The following is a 12,273-nucleotide window of genomic DNA, read 5'->3' on the forward strand; positions in this document are numbered from 1 at the left end:
GAGTGTACGTGTGTGTGAATGCATGTACTAGCTGTTTGTCTGTCTGCCTGTCTATCTGAATGTAGACCATTCGGTTATTCATTCATTCAGTCAGTCAGTCATTCTCTATTACATGTCCATTAACATGCCAAATCCTAAGGGCGCATTTATGAATAAAACAAAGACCAAGCCATCAGAGAACTGCATTCTACTGAGCGAGGTTGATGTGGTTAAAGAGAACAGCTAAATATTTTCATTTCTAAACACACATACCTCCTTTTAAAAGGCATCTTTCCACTTTCATTCTGTTCATCTATGTATATGTCTGAACTCTGGCATCATAGTGGAAAGAAAAGAAAGAAGTATTTGAGGTTTCTGGCTTTGGAGAATCAGATAGTCAATATGAATGACCTCCAAATCCAAGCTTCAAACCCGTAGGCTGATTGGTCCAGCACCCCAAAACTTTAGGGTTCATTGCTAACCAAAGGGAGTCACCACTCTATGGACCTCTGGGCAGAAATAGTTTGGCTGAGGACTTTGAATGCCCCCTCACCTCACCCTGTACCATCCATTAATGTCAAAAATACCTTGATAAGCCTTGCAAGTACCAGAACAAAAGTCTGTTTAAAATGAACAACTGTGAGACCCCTCCCATTCCATAGTCTCCTGTGTTCTACCTTAAAGCATCAAGATTTCCTAAAAACTGCCTGCTATTGTCCAACAGTCCATGCTGACGGGCCCAATGGACATGGCTGTCCACCAGTTCCTGGGGAGACAAGAAGTGCGTCTTGAGGTTGAGAAGCTGCTCGTCAATGCTCTGGAGTCAGCAGATCTGGCTCATCGCCAATTTTTGGAAGACATTTTAAGGGACACAGTTATCCTCATTCATTTCTTCATTGTCCCTGGCTGCTTTTCCATTATAAGGGCCGAGTTGAAAAGTGGCAACAGAAGCCACATGGCCCACAACATGGTAAGTGTTCGTTATCTGGCCTTTCACAGAAACAGCTTGCTGATTCCTGCAAGACTGGACAAGGTGCTTGCAACCACCAGTCTGTTCACTTCATCTGTGAGCTTGGGGCTTTTTATTTTTATCTATCTATTTATCTATTTATTTAAAAGACTTTATTTATTTATTTGGCAGACAGAGATCACAAACAGGCAGAGAGGCAGGCAGAGAGAGAGGAGGAAGCAGGTTCCCCGCTGAGCAGAGAGCCCGATGCGGGGCTTAATCCCAGGACCCTGAGATCATGACCTGAGCTGAGGGCAGAGACTTTAACCCACTGAGCCACCCAGGTGCCCCGAGCTTGGGGCTTTTTAAAAAAGATTCCACATATAAGTGAGATCACTTATGATCTCTCCCTTTCTGCGTCTCTGCCTTTCCGCGTCTCACTTAGCATAATACTCTCAAGGTCCATTTGTATGGCTGTAAATGGCAAGATTTTTTTTCTTGTTTATGGCTGAATCATACTCTTGGTATGTTTTCTCTATCCATTCAGTCTTTGATAGATGCTCAGGTTGCTTCCTTGTCTTAGCTATGGTCAATCATGCTGCTGTGAACATGGAGAGGCTCTGTCTTTTCAAGTTAGTGTTTTCATTTCCCTCAAAGAAATACCCAGAAGTGGAATTGCTGGATCTATGTCAGTATTTTTATTTATTTATATTTTTATTTTTAAAAGATTTAAAAAATTTATTTGGCAGAGAGAGATACACAGGAAGAGAGGGAACACAAGCAGAGGGAGTGGGAGAGGGAGAAGCAGGTTTCCCGCTGAGCAGGGAACCCGACACGGGCCTCAATCCCAGGATCCTGGGATCATGACCAGAGCCAAAGGCAGACGCTTAACAACTGAGCCACCCAGGTGCCCCTATGTCAATATTTTTAATGTTACTATTTTAACTGACAACGACATTGACAGGAAGAAATGTGAATTAAGTTAGCCAAAGTCAGGCTGCTAATAATGAGCAGAGCAAAGATTTGAATCTAGGAACTTTGGGCTTTGGAGTCCACAATGGGCTTAACCACTACACTTTGCTGTTGTGGTTTAAATGAGCCCAGGAATCCTCACCCTGCTTCCCTTGCCTCCTTCCAAATACTCTATTCATTAAATCTCAAGAATAGCTTCCTTCCTGTATGTAGGAAATTCCCTAGCACCTGAAAGAGCAGAGGGAAAGGAGAAAGCTAATCTTACAATCATTCCAGAAGAATGACCACATTGCCCTAAGTGGCAGAAGACAAGAATAATTACGAGAAATAATAATAATGATGATAGCTAGTGCTGTCAAGTCCTGACTAAGTGCCCTGTATGTTCTTCCCCTGAGCCTGCCCCAGAGATTTGCAGGACCTGAAGCAAGAATAAAGACGGAGGCCACTTACCCCATGTCTGAAGACCTCCAAGTCCTAAATCAAGCTAACAAACTATTAAATACTATGAAAATATTCATCTTCCGATCTTGGCGCACATATCTTCAAAACAACTGCAACATTGTTTACCTTTCGAATCCTTAGATTCCTTGGAGTGTGTGTGTTGGGGGCTGTGGTGTTGCTCTGTGCGGCAGCCCTTGGGGGACACAGCCACAGGCCTTGCTTCCTCCATACCCTGGCCAACAGCAGCTCCCTGGGCCCATCTCAGGTGTGGAGCCATTCCCTAGTAGGCAATGCAGCAACCAGTTCCCATCACAGGGCCTGGGAGTGGAGTCAGGGTTCTGGGGTGTTGACTACATAGAGCATGGTCTAGGAAGTGGGGACATGGACTTCGAGCTGCCACACCCCTCAGCCTGTCTCAGACTCAGCCCATCAGGAAAGGTCTTGCTGGAGGCCTGCCAGAGGATCTCAGACCACAGGCTCAGCACATGCATGAATTTATATATATACTTTAGAATTAGAGTCCGCATCAAAACTCAATGAAATAAGTGCTAGTATCATCCTCTGGCATAGATGAGGGCTTCGGTAATTTGTCTGCCAGTGAGTCTGACGGGGTGATCTGACTTGCAGTTCTGCTCTAGCGCCCCGCAAACCCCCCACCCCAGAAAACACCATTCCCTTCCAATTAATGCATCTGCCACAGGCATCTGGAAAATGTAAAATTCAGATAACTTTTTTTCCAAAGCCACTCTACCAAGAGAGTTCACATTAGTGAGAGCCCATATAAAATGACCCTACTTAAGTCTGGAAAATTTCTGGCAAGAATCACATTTCTTAAAAAATGATATAACTCTCTCTGAGATTAAGGTGCTTCTCCACTATGAAAGTTTATTTTCTTTCCAATATCTGCTTTCACACAGACTACAACAGCCAGGGCTATGAGAAGACTTCACTCCATGGATCTGGGCAGGGCAAGTCCTTTTCCTGGAAGCGGTAAATTAAGGGAATGAGAGGGAGACCGGGGGCTCTTCTGGCCTTCGTGAAGATGCACTCAGAGGCCAGCTTGCTCTGACTCTGTGGGAAAATATGCGCTGCTGACCAGAGACCTTTACCAAAGAGTCAGTGCGAACTACTTGGCAAAATCATAACCTTGAGAACTAAAAGCCCAACTCAAGTTAGCTCAATAAAAAGAAGAGGCACTTTAAGATGCTTCATTGAGGCCTGTTGAAGGAGCACTGCTCAGGTTAGGGGATGGAGGAATGGCTCACACACAGAGACAGACGATCACAGGCTGATACTCTCTCCAGTTAAGAACGTAACTGTTTTGACAGGCTGCTCACCACACAGAGCTTCTAACAATCAGACACTTGCATCTCTGTTACATTTTCTGATGCATGATCAAAGGAAATTTACCAGGAAATGCAAAAACAGGATGTTTAGCAAAGTTTTAAAACTGTCTTTTAGAACTTTTTAAACTTTGTTGACTCACTACATAGAGGACTTTTGCTAACCACACCTCCGAGCTTGTAAATGACAAAATGATATTTCCCTTACAATTCACATCAATTTACAGAGAAGACAACTTTCAAATTTTGAGACAATGATTTTACTGCTTACTATGGATTCTTTTTTTTTTTTTTTAAGATTTTATTTATTTATTTGACAGAGATCACAAGTAGGCAGAAGCAGGCAGAGAGAGGAAGGGAAGCAGGCTCCCTACTGAGCAGAGAGCCCGATGCGGGGCTCCATCCCAGGACACTGGGATCATGACCTGAGCTGAACGCAGAGGCTTTAACCCACTGAGCCACCCAGGTGCCCCTATGGATTCATTTCTTATTTCAATCATATGCAACAAAGAGAAACTCTTTTCTACTACCAAGAATTAATCTGTGCCAATTTAACATGTCAACAAGTTCATAGCAACCTGCTGAGAGTACCTGTGACAGTCATGATAGGGGACAGACACCATCCTACCATGCATTTGTTAACAAAAATTCAAAGCTTTAGGGAAACTTAGCTTTTGCATTTTGAAAACTCCAAAGCTAAGTGATCTGGTTCAGGTGGTTGGGCTACATTATAGAACAGAAGAGTTCTAGGGAGCAGCTCTTCCACAGGTTCAGATCCCAACCCTTTTCGAAGCAGAGCCCAAAGCAGAAGTCTGAAATTCAACTTCTGGGCAGAGGGGTTCACGTGGGCACCTGTTCTCTGGGCCCCAGCCAATGTGTTCCAAGGATCTGTTCCTGCTCAGAGTGCAGCACAGTGTGAAAGGAAAGGCTTTTTGGAGTACCACCCCCAGACACGGAGGGGAAAATTGCTCATCAGAAAGTGTGACTAACATGGTCTGTGGATTTTTATAGCTTTGTTCATAACATGAAGTTTAGCGGGATTGGCAACCCCCAAAATATCCCACTTTGATGAGGAAGTGGTGATGCAACATGGGGGCTTAAGTGGGTAGGAGAAGAATAAATGAAACAAGATGGGACTGGGAGGGAGACAAACCATAAGTGACTCTTAATCTTACAAAACAAACTGTGGGTTGCTGGGGGGAGGGGGGTTGGGAGAAGGAGGGTGGGGTTATGGACATTGGGGAGGGCATGTGCTTTGGTGAGTGCTGTGAAGTGTGTAAACCTGGCGATTCACAGACCTGTACCCCTGGGGATAAAAATATATGTTTATAAAAAATAAAAAATTTAAAAAAAATATCCCACTTTGGCATAAGGATTATTTTGAGCTGAAGGCAATTGAAAAGAAGCAAATGCAAGGAAAGCTCTCTACCCTTTCCCTATCTGCAGGATGTACATTTATAAAGGTTTTCCCCTCCCCCCTTTACCAGGAGGGACGGAAGTTAATCACCGGAGACAATCCTGATCTAGATCCTCCACACACACACAGCCCTTCTCTACCTTCTCTCTCTCTCATTTTTTTTTTTTAAAGATTTTATTTATTTATCTGTCAGAGAGAGTGAGCACAGGCAGAGGCAGAGGGAGAAGCAGGCTCCCCAACAAGCAAGGAGCCCAATGTGGGACTCTATCCCAGGACGCTGGGATCATGACCTGAACCGAAGGCAGCCACTTAACCAACTGAGCCACCCAGGCATCCCAGTTTCCCTCTGTATTTGCAACTCATATCCTCGAGGCTCAGTCCTTTTGCTTTGCATTGTCACTTCTGTACAAGATTATTGTCCTTTGCTAAGATGCTACATGCTTAAGTTCCAACATACTCATTGCTTTGTGACCTTCAGGTGGGCATCATGTGTCTACGAATAAACTTATTTTTCTCTTGTGAATCTGCTTTTTGTCAATATACTTTACAAGGCTCCAGCTAATGAACCTAAAATGGAAGAAAACCAAAATTTTCTCCCTTACAAACAGAACCAAGGTTCTTATAATTTAAAAACATTGCTGCATATCTATTTCTTCTTCACTTATTCTTTCTCAGGTATTTCTTTAGAACTGAAGTGGCAAGTCATTTGCTAGGTACCAGTGACTATATGAGTTTATGTCTCAAGGAACTTGAGATTTGTTGGGGGGTAGTAGTGAATAGTGCCCCCCTAAAAGGTACATCTATGTATCCAGTGAGTGTAACCTTATTTGGAAAAAAGGGTCTTTGCAGATGTACTTAATCGAAGGATCTTGAGAAGAGATCATGCTAGATTATCTAGGTGGGTCCAAAATCCAATGTGGAGAGTCCTTCTAAGAGACACACAGAGTAGAAACTTAAAGGGAAATTCCCATGTGGACAGAGGCTGAGGTTCGTGACATGCAATCCCACATCTGGAGCCATCAGAGGCTGGAAGAGGCAAGGAAGTGTTCTCTCCCAGAGACTTCGGAGGGAACATGGCCTTGCAACACCTTAATTTTGGAATTCTGACCTCCAAAACGATGGGATCATAAGTTCCTATAGTTTTAGACCACTCAATTTGTGGTAATTTGTTATGGTAGCCCTAGGAAATTAATACCAGAAATAAAGACAAGGAAACAAATAAGATGCAGTGTAACAAATATTAATTAATAACATAGTAAATGTGTAGTGGGGAAAGAGTTTTTTCCTCCAGATGTCCAAATAAAGAATAATTGTATAAAGAATAGTAATACAATTTAGTATAAGGATTCACTGAGGCATGGAAGTTTCTTAACTGAGGGCTACAGGCTTGAGAACTCTGGTACAGCCAAAACTGCAAGGACATACTCATGTCTTGATAATTCTTCTTGCACTGAACCAGTTGGCCTAGTACTGGCCCTAAAACCTTCATATATTTTATGAAGAACTGTATGTACCAAGCTTGCTGATAAAAGAAACAGAAGGAAGGAAGGTAAGAAGGAAGGAAGGAAGGAAGGAAGGAAGGAAGGAAGGAAGGAAAGAGAGATACTGATTTAATGTAAATAGGTATGTTGCTTTTCATATGCAGAAAAGTATAAAGGAGGACTTTAAGATTAAATTCCAAGGAAGTGTCATATTTCTATTTCTAAAAAATTATCCATCAAATATTTACCCCATTTACCAAAGACAGCATGTTACAGATGCATGTCTTTATGTGAAGATTTGTATGTTCTCTAATTTTAAAACATTTTAGTGTAAATCGATTTGTACATGATACTTAGAACCTGAAGACACTATTCAAGAACGCAGCTTTAGCTCTCTTAAACCTCAATATTTTAACCTCAGGCTTTATCAAAGTTCTTTCTTTGATATGTAACCATCTTAAAGGAAGAAAAAATACTTGGAAGAACTGTCACAATGCTTCTTCTTTTTTCTCTTCTTTTCTCCTCCTCCTCCTCCTTCTCCTGTTCCTCCTTCCTAATCATTAAAATCATGCTTCAAATTATCTACAAACTTCCAGGCTTCTATTGAAGGATCGACATCACACTCCATGACTTAGGACTTTTTAAAAAGCCAGGCAAAGCAACATAAAAATTTCAAAGTAGGTTTCAGATTTACTGAAATTTACTCTACATTTACAAAAATTTCAGTAAGAGCTAGACCAAAAATATCTAATTTACTAGATTCTGGTGGGTTGAGTTCCTACATTTATGTGCACTTGAAAAATTATTGTTGATAAGCTCTTATCTTGGTGTCATGGATGTCAGTCTGAGATGTTAAAGTGAAGTTCTGGAATGCCAAGCAGGTGTTCAAGCCTGCAGCAACCGAGGCTCGGGGGTCTGTGACTTCTGTGCAGGGGAGAATCCTGGTGTGGGACTTCTGTGAGCCAAGACAAATAGAGCCTTGTGGATTTCTTTATCCAACAATCTGATGAATGGCATTTCCATAATGCCATAATTTCCAGTGTGTATAACTGCAGTCCAGAGCTTCTCAGATTCAAAAAATTTTAAACCAAACATAATAAAAAAAAATAGAGTAAATTAAAAAAAATTCAAACCACCTACCAGTCTCCTAGCTCCCCATCCTAAAGGCTAGGTCTGAAGAGCTTCTTTATATTCGATACAGACGGATATAGCTATGTATTTTTTTTCCTACACTAGCCTTTGCATATTCACAAAGCAACCAGGAGAGCGAGGTCATTCATTTTGCTTTCCAAGAAATTTCTAGGTTCTAATTTACTTTTTAATATAAGATATCTCCTCTTATGTCATTGATTTTCTACCAGCTTTAAAAATTATGTGACATCTCTAGGCATGAGAAGCAATATAGCCTTCTCATGAACAAGAGTTCAGGCTTTTGTATGAGAAAGACAAATTAAGTCTCCAGATCTGTTCTGTCTAATACACTAGCCACCTCTGTCTATTGAGTGCTTGAACTGTGATTCTGAATTGAGACAGGTTGTAAGTACAAAATACAACAATGCATTCTAAAGACATGGTATGAGAAAAAGAATATGAAATATCTCATTAAAGTTTCTTTAAAAATATTGATTCCATATTGAAATGATGATATTTTGGTTTCACTGGGTTAAATAAAATATATATTCAAATTAATTTCATTTGTTTCTTTTTTAAAATGTGGTAATTTAAAATTACCCATGTAATTATGACTGGCTCACATCTTCTCTATTGTGCAGCACTGCTCTAGATCTCAGTTTGCTCATTGAGCAAATGGGGATAACAATAGTAATTATCTACTTTGGTTGTTGAGCTAATGACAACATGTGGAGCATAGGTAATGCTCAATAAATGATAATAATATATAATATAAATACTTGTATTGGTCAGGGTTCTTCAAAGAAACAGAGCCAACAGGATAGATAGATAGGAAGATAGGTAGGTAGATAGATAGATAGATATAGATATGAATATAGGTATACAAAAAGAGAGAGAGAAAAATTTTTTTATAAGCAATTGGCTCCAATGATGATAGAGGCTGAGAAGTCCCAAAGATCTGCCGTTTGCAAGCTGGAAACCCAGGAATGCTGATGTTGCAGTTCTAGTCCAAACCCAAAGGCCTGAGAAGTAGGGGAACCTCAGTACACATGCAGGAGAAGAGTTATGTCTCAGCTCAAAAGTCAGTCACAGTAAAAATTCAACCTTCCTCTAACTTTTTGTGTCATTTAGACCCTCAACTGATTAGATGATACTCCCATTGGGGATGAAAAATCAAGAGTCAGATGCTTAACCAACTGAACCACCCAGGCGCTCCACTTTGTGCACTGTTGGCTGTACACTGTTGTGCACTGTTGATACAGCCACTTTGTTTTCTTACTGTGGCTCACATATTTATTTTCTTCATGGTGTCATCTCTTTTTCTGCTTCTATTGATTATTTTCTCTTTTGACCACAGGCTATATTTTGTGCTTCTTCATGTGTCCCATAATTTTTAGTTTTATGTTAGACATTTTGTGTAATAGAGTAGTAGAGATTACCTCCATTGAAACCACGGTCCTTGTATCAGGCTGCTCATCAAGGAGCTGAGTCAACTGGACCTGTTGTTCATCTGAGTCTAGGTTTTCTTGTAGCTTTAGTTTGATTCAGTTCATCACAGTTGCAAATGTTTTGAGAGTAGGATCAGGACTTTGTGTGCAAACTCTGGGTGTGAGCTCTCATGAAATACCAGAATTATCTTTGTGCAAATTATCTTTGTCCAAACAGCCTATTTTCCAAACTGTAGGAGGTCTCTCTGCTCTAGAGCCTGGATCTCCGCTCTCTCCACAGCGTGGGGGTCTGTTTTAGTCTCCAAGCCTGCCCCAGGTGTTCTGCACTTAGGGAGATCTCATTCTGCTGGAAATGCTTGTTGGGGTTCTACTTGGCTCTCTTGTCTCATGCTAGCTCTTGCCATCTTAAAGTCTGAAGTTACTGTAGGAGGGAAGGAAAACCTGTCAACTCTCCTGCTCCACAAAAAATATCCCCAGTTGATCTTTCTCAGATGTCTGTTCCTTCTAACAGTCAGGTGAAGACCCATGGTGAAGAACTGGGAAGTGGATATAGATTTATCGGTGGCTTGGGTTCCTTGGAATTATACTCTGTAATGCCAGCCTATAATTAGCTATTAAATATTACAATTTTAGTTGATTTCTCTTTACCTTCAGTCTATGGCAGATTCTTTCTTCTCTCTTTACTGTACCACCAGAAACTAGACCAGTCCTGGGGCTTTTCTTGCTTATGAAGAGTTTTTTACTTTCTGGAGTTTAGGTTACTTAGGTTCCTTTGCATCTTTAATGCTCTGACTGGTTTGAAAAAACTATGCTTTTGTGGCTTATCTAGTCTGTTTTTTCTCCTTCCTTCCTTCCTTCCTTCTTCTTCTTCCTCCTCCTCCTCCTCCTCCTCCTGCCCCCCCCTCCTCCTTCTTCTTTTTTTGTTCATTGTTGTTGTTAGGGCACAACTGATAGTCTCTTGTGACTATCTATTTCCTAACTGGCAACAGAATTCTATATTTGATTAAAAAAATCTTTTTTCTTTTCCTCTTGCCATTTTTATCAAATAATTCTTCTGTTATGAATACAGAGCCTTGTTTTTGTGCTTCAAGTAGCCAAGACAGGAATGCATGACCAACAGATTCAGAATCAGAGGCCATCAGATATCTATGTACATAGTCATGTACACACAGATGCACTTCATTTCAGAACTATGAAACTGTATCCTGATTTATTCACTAGTGTTTTAGCAGAATGTTTTTTTGACAAGCCCACATTGTTTTTTCCTGCTTCTCTAGTATAGTAGTTCTTTGAGAATGAGAAACAAAGCCTCAAGGCTGTTCCTGGTTTCTGGGCTCTCTATGCTTTTTTGTGGTCTAGACTCCTTAAAATCTGGAATGACTCATATCCCATCAGAGAGCTTAACTTTGTGCCATATCTACCTATTCTCTACATTACTTTGAATCACAAAACAATTGAACTTTAGAGAAAAATGAAATCTTAGAAATAATGTAAACTTGTGGTATCAGAATTTTAAAAAAAGATTTTAAAAAGACTGGGAGTACTGTAAAGGGGGTTGTTTAGTAAGAATAGTAATAATTATTAATTAATGTAATTTTCCAAAATAAGGATATTAATAAATACAGCTACCATCTGCCTTTATTATCATTTCATAAATGAAAGGAAGTTCTAACAGCAATAAAGTAGAACAGACATAACCTCAGAATTTAAAAACTGCATAGACTCAGCTTTATGAAAAATTCACTACACTGTCTTCCTTTAATTTTCATGTGGACACCGATCAGTCATAGACCAAGAGTCTACAGTGTTTCTTCAACCAACATTTGGAAGTCATTGAAGAAGGTCAACCCTCTAATTTTACAGATCAGAAAGTGACAACTTGGCAAATTTCTCTCTTTTTAAAAAAAAAATTCTTATTTATTTATTTGACAGACAGAGATCACAAGTAGGCAGAGAAAGAAGTGGAAGCAGGATCCCCACCAAGCAGAGAGCCTGATGCGGGGCTTGATCCCAGGATCCTGGGATCATGACCCGAGCCGAAGGCAGAGGCTTTAACCCACTGAACCACCCAGGGGTCCCTCAATTTGGCAAATTCCAGTGCTGCTCCAAGGTTACCAGCTAGTTCAGTGTTCTTTTGATTACATTTGCTAACCTAAGTTTCTGATAACAAAGAATGCCTTTGCTGATGTGTCATTAGCAAGAACTAGATTCTGTCCCAATTAAGCATCTCTTTTCCAGACACTCTGAAACATCAGAGATTCACATGCACAGACAGTGCATCAGAATGGATTCCCACATATTGTATATAACATTCTTCATGCTGTATCTCAAGAAACAAATATGGAACTTCATTCTGATTAAGATTCTTACTTGGCAATCAGAGAAAGACAATTATCACATGAGTTCCCTGATGTAAGGAAGTGGAGATGCAACATGTGGGGCTTAGGAGATAGAAAAGGAATAAATGAAACAAGATGGGATCGGGAGAGAGACAAACCATAAGAGACTCTTAGTCTCACAAAACAAACTGAGGGTTTGCCGGGGGTTGGGAGGTAGGGAGAGGGTAGTTGGGTTATGGACATTGGGGAAAGTATGTGCTATGGTGAGTGCTGTGAAGTATGTAAACCTGGCAATTCACAGACCTGTACCCTGGAGCGAATAATACATTATATGTTAATTTAAAAAACTATTAAAAAAAGATTCTTACTTGGTTGAAGTTTTTCACTTTATATTGATAGATTTGATCTGAAATTTTTACTCACAATAGAAAATAATGGAAGGCCATTCTTCATATTCCTCATGTCTCAAATTTCTGTAAGTTTAGGCATTATGCAGTATAAAGAACATCTCTTTTTAAGTCGATAGCCATTTTTAACTTTTCCTCTTTCTCCAATGATTTGTCCAATTTCTCCATCTGTATTCTCACTTATTCTAGTAAATTTTAGCCCACATATTTTTTCTGTCTTTGCTAATTCTGTCTACTTTTCCTCTATTCCAGCCCATTCAAGTTTTCTATTAGCTTGGGATTTATAGTTTTGTACTAAAGTGAATAAATTATCTTATTCTGGCTTGTGAATGAAAGATCAGAATCTATTACTTATTTTGACATCTC

Source organism: Neovison vison, chromosome 12, assembly GCF_020171115.1.
Source record: "Neovison vison isolate M4711 chromosome 12, ASM_NN_V1, whole genome shotgun sequence".
Taxonomy (NCBI): domain Eukaryota; kingdom Metazoa; phylum Chordata; class Mammalia; order Carnivora; family Mustelidae; genus Neogale; species Neogale vison.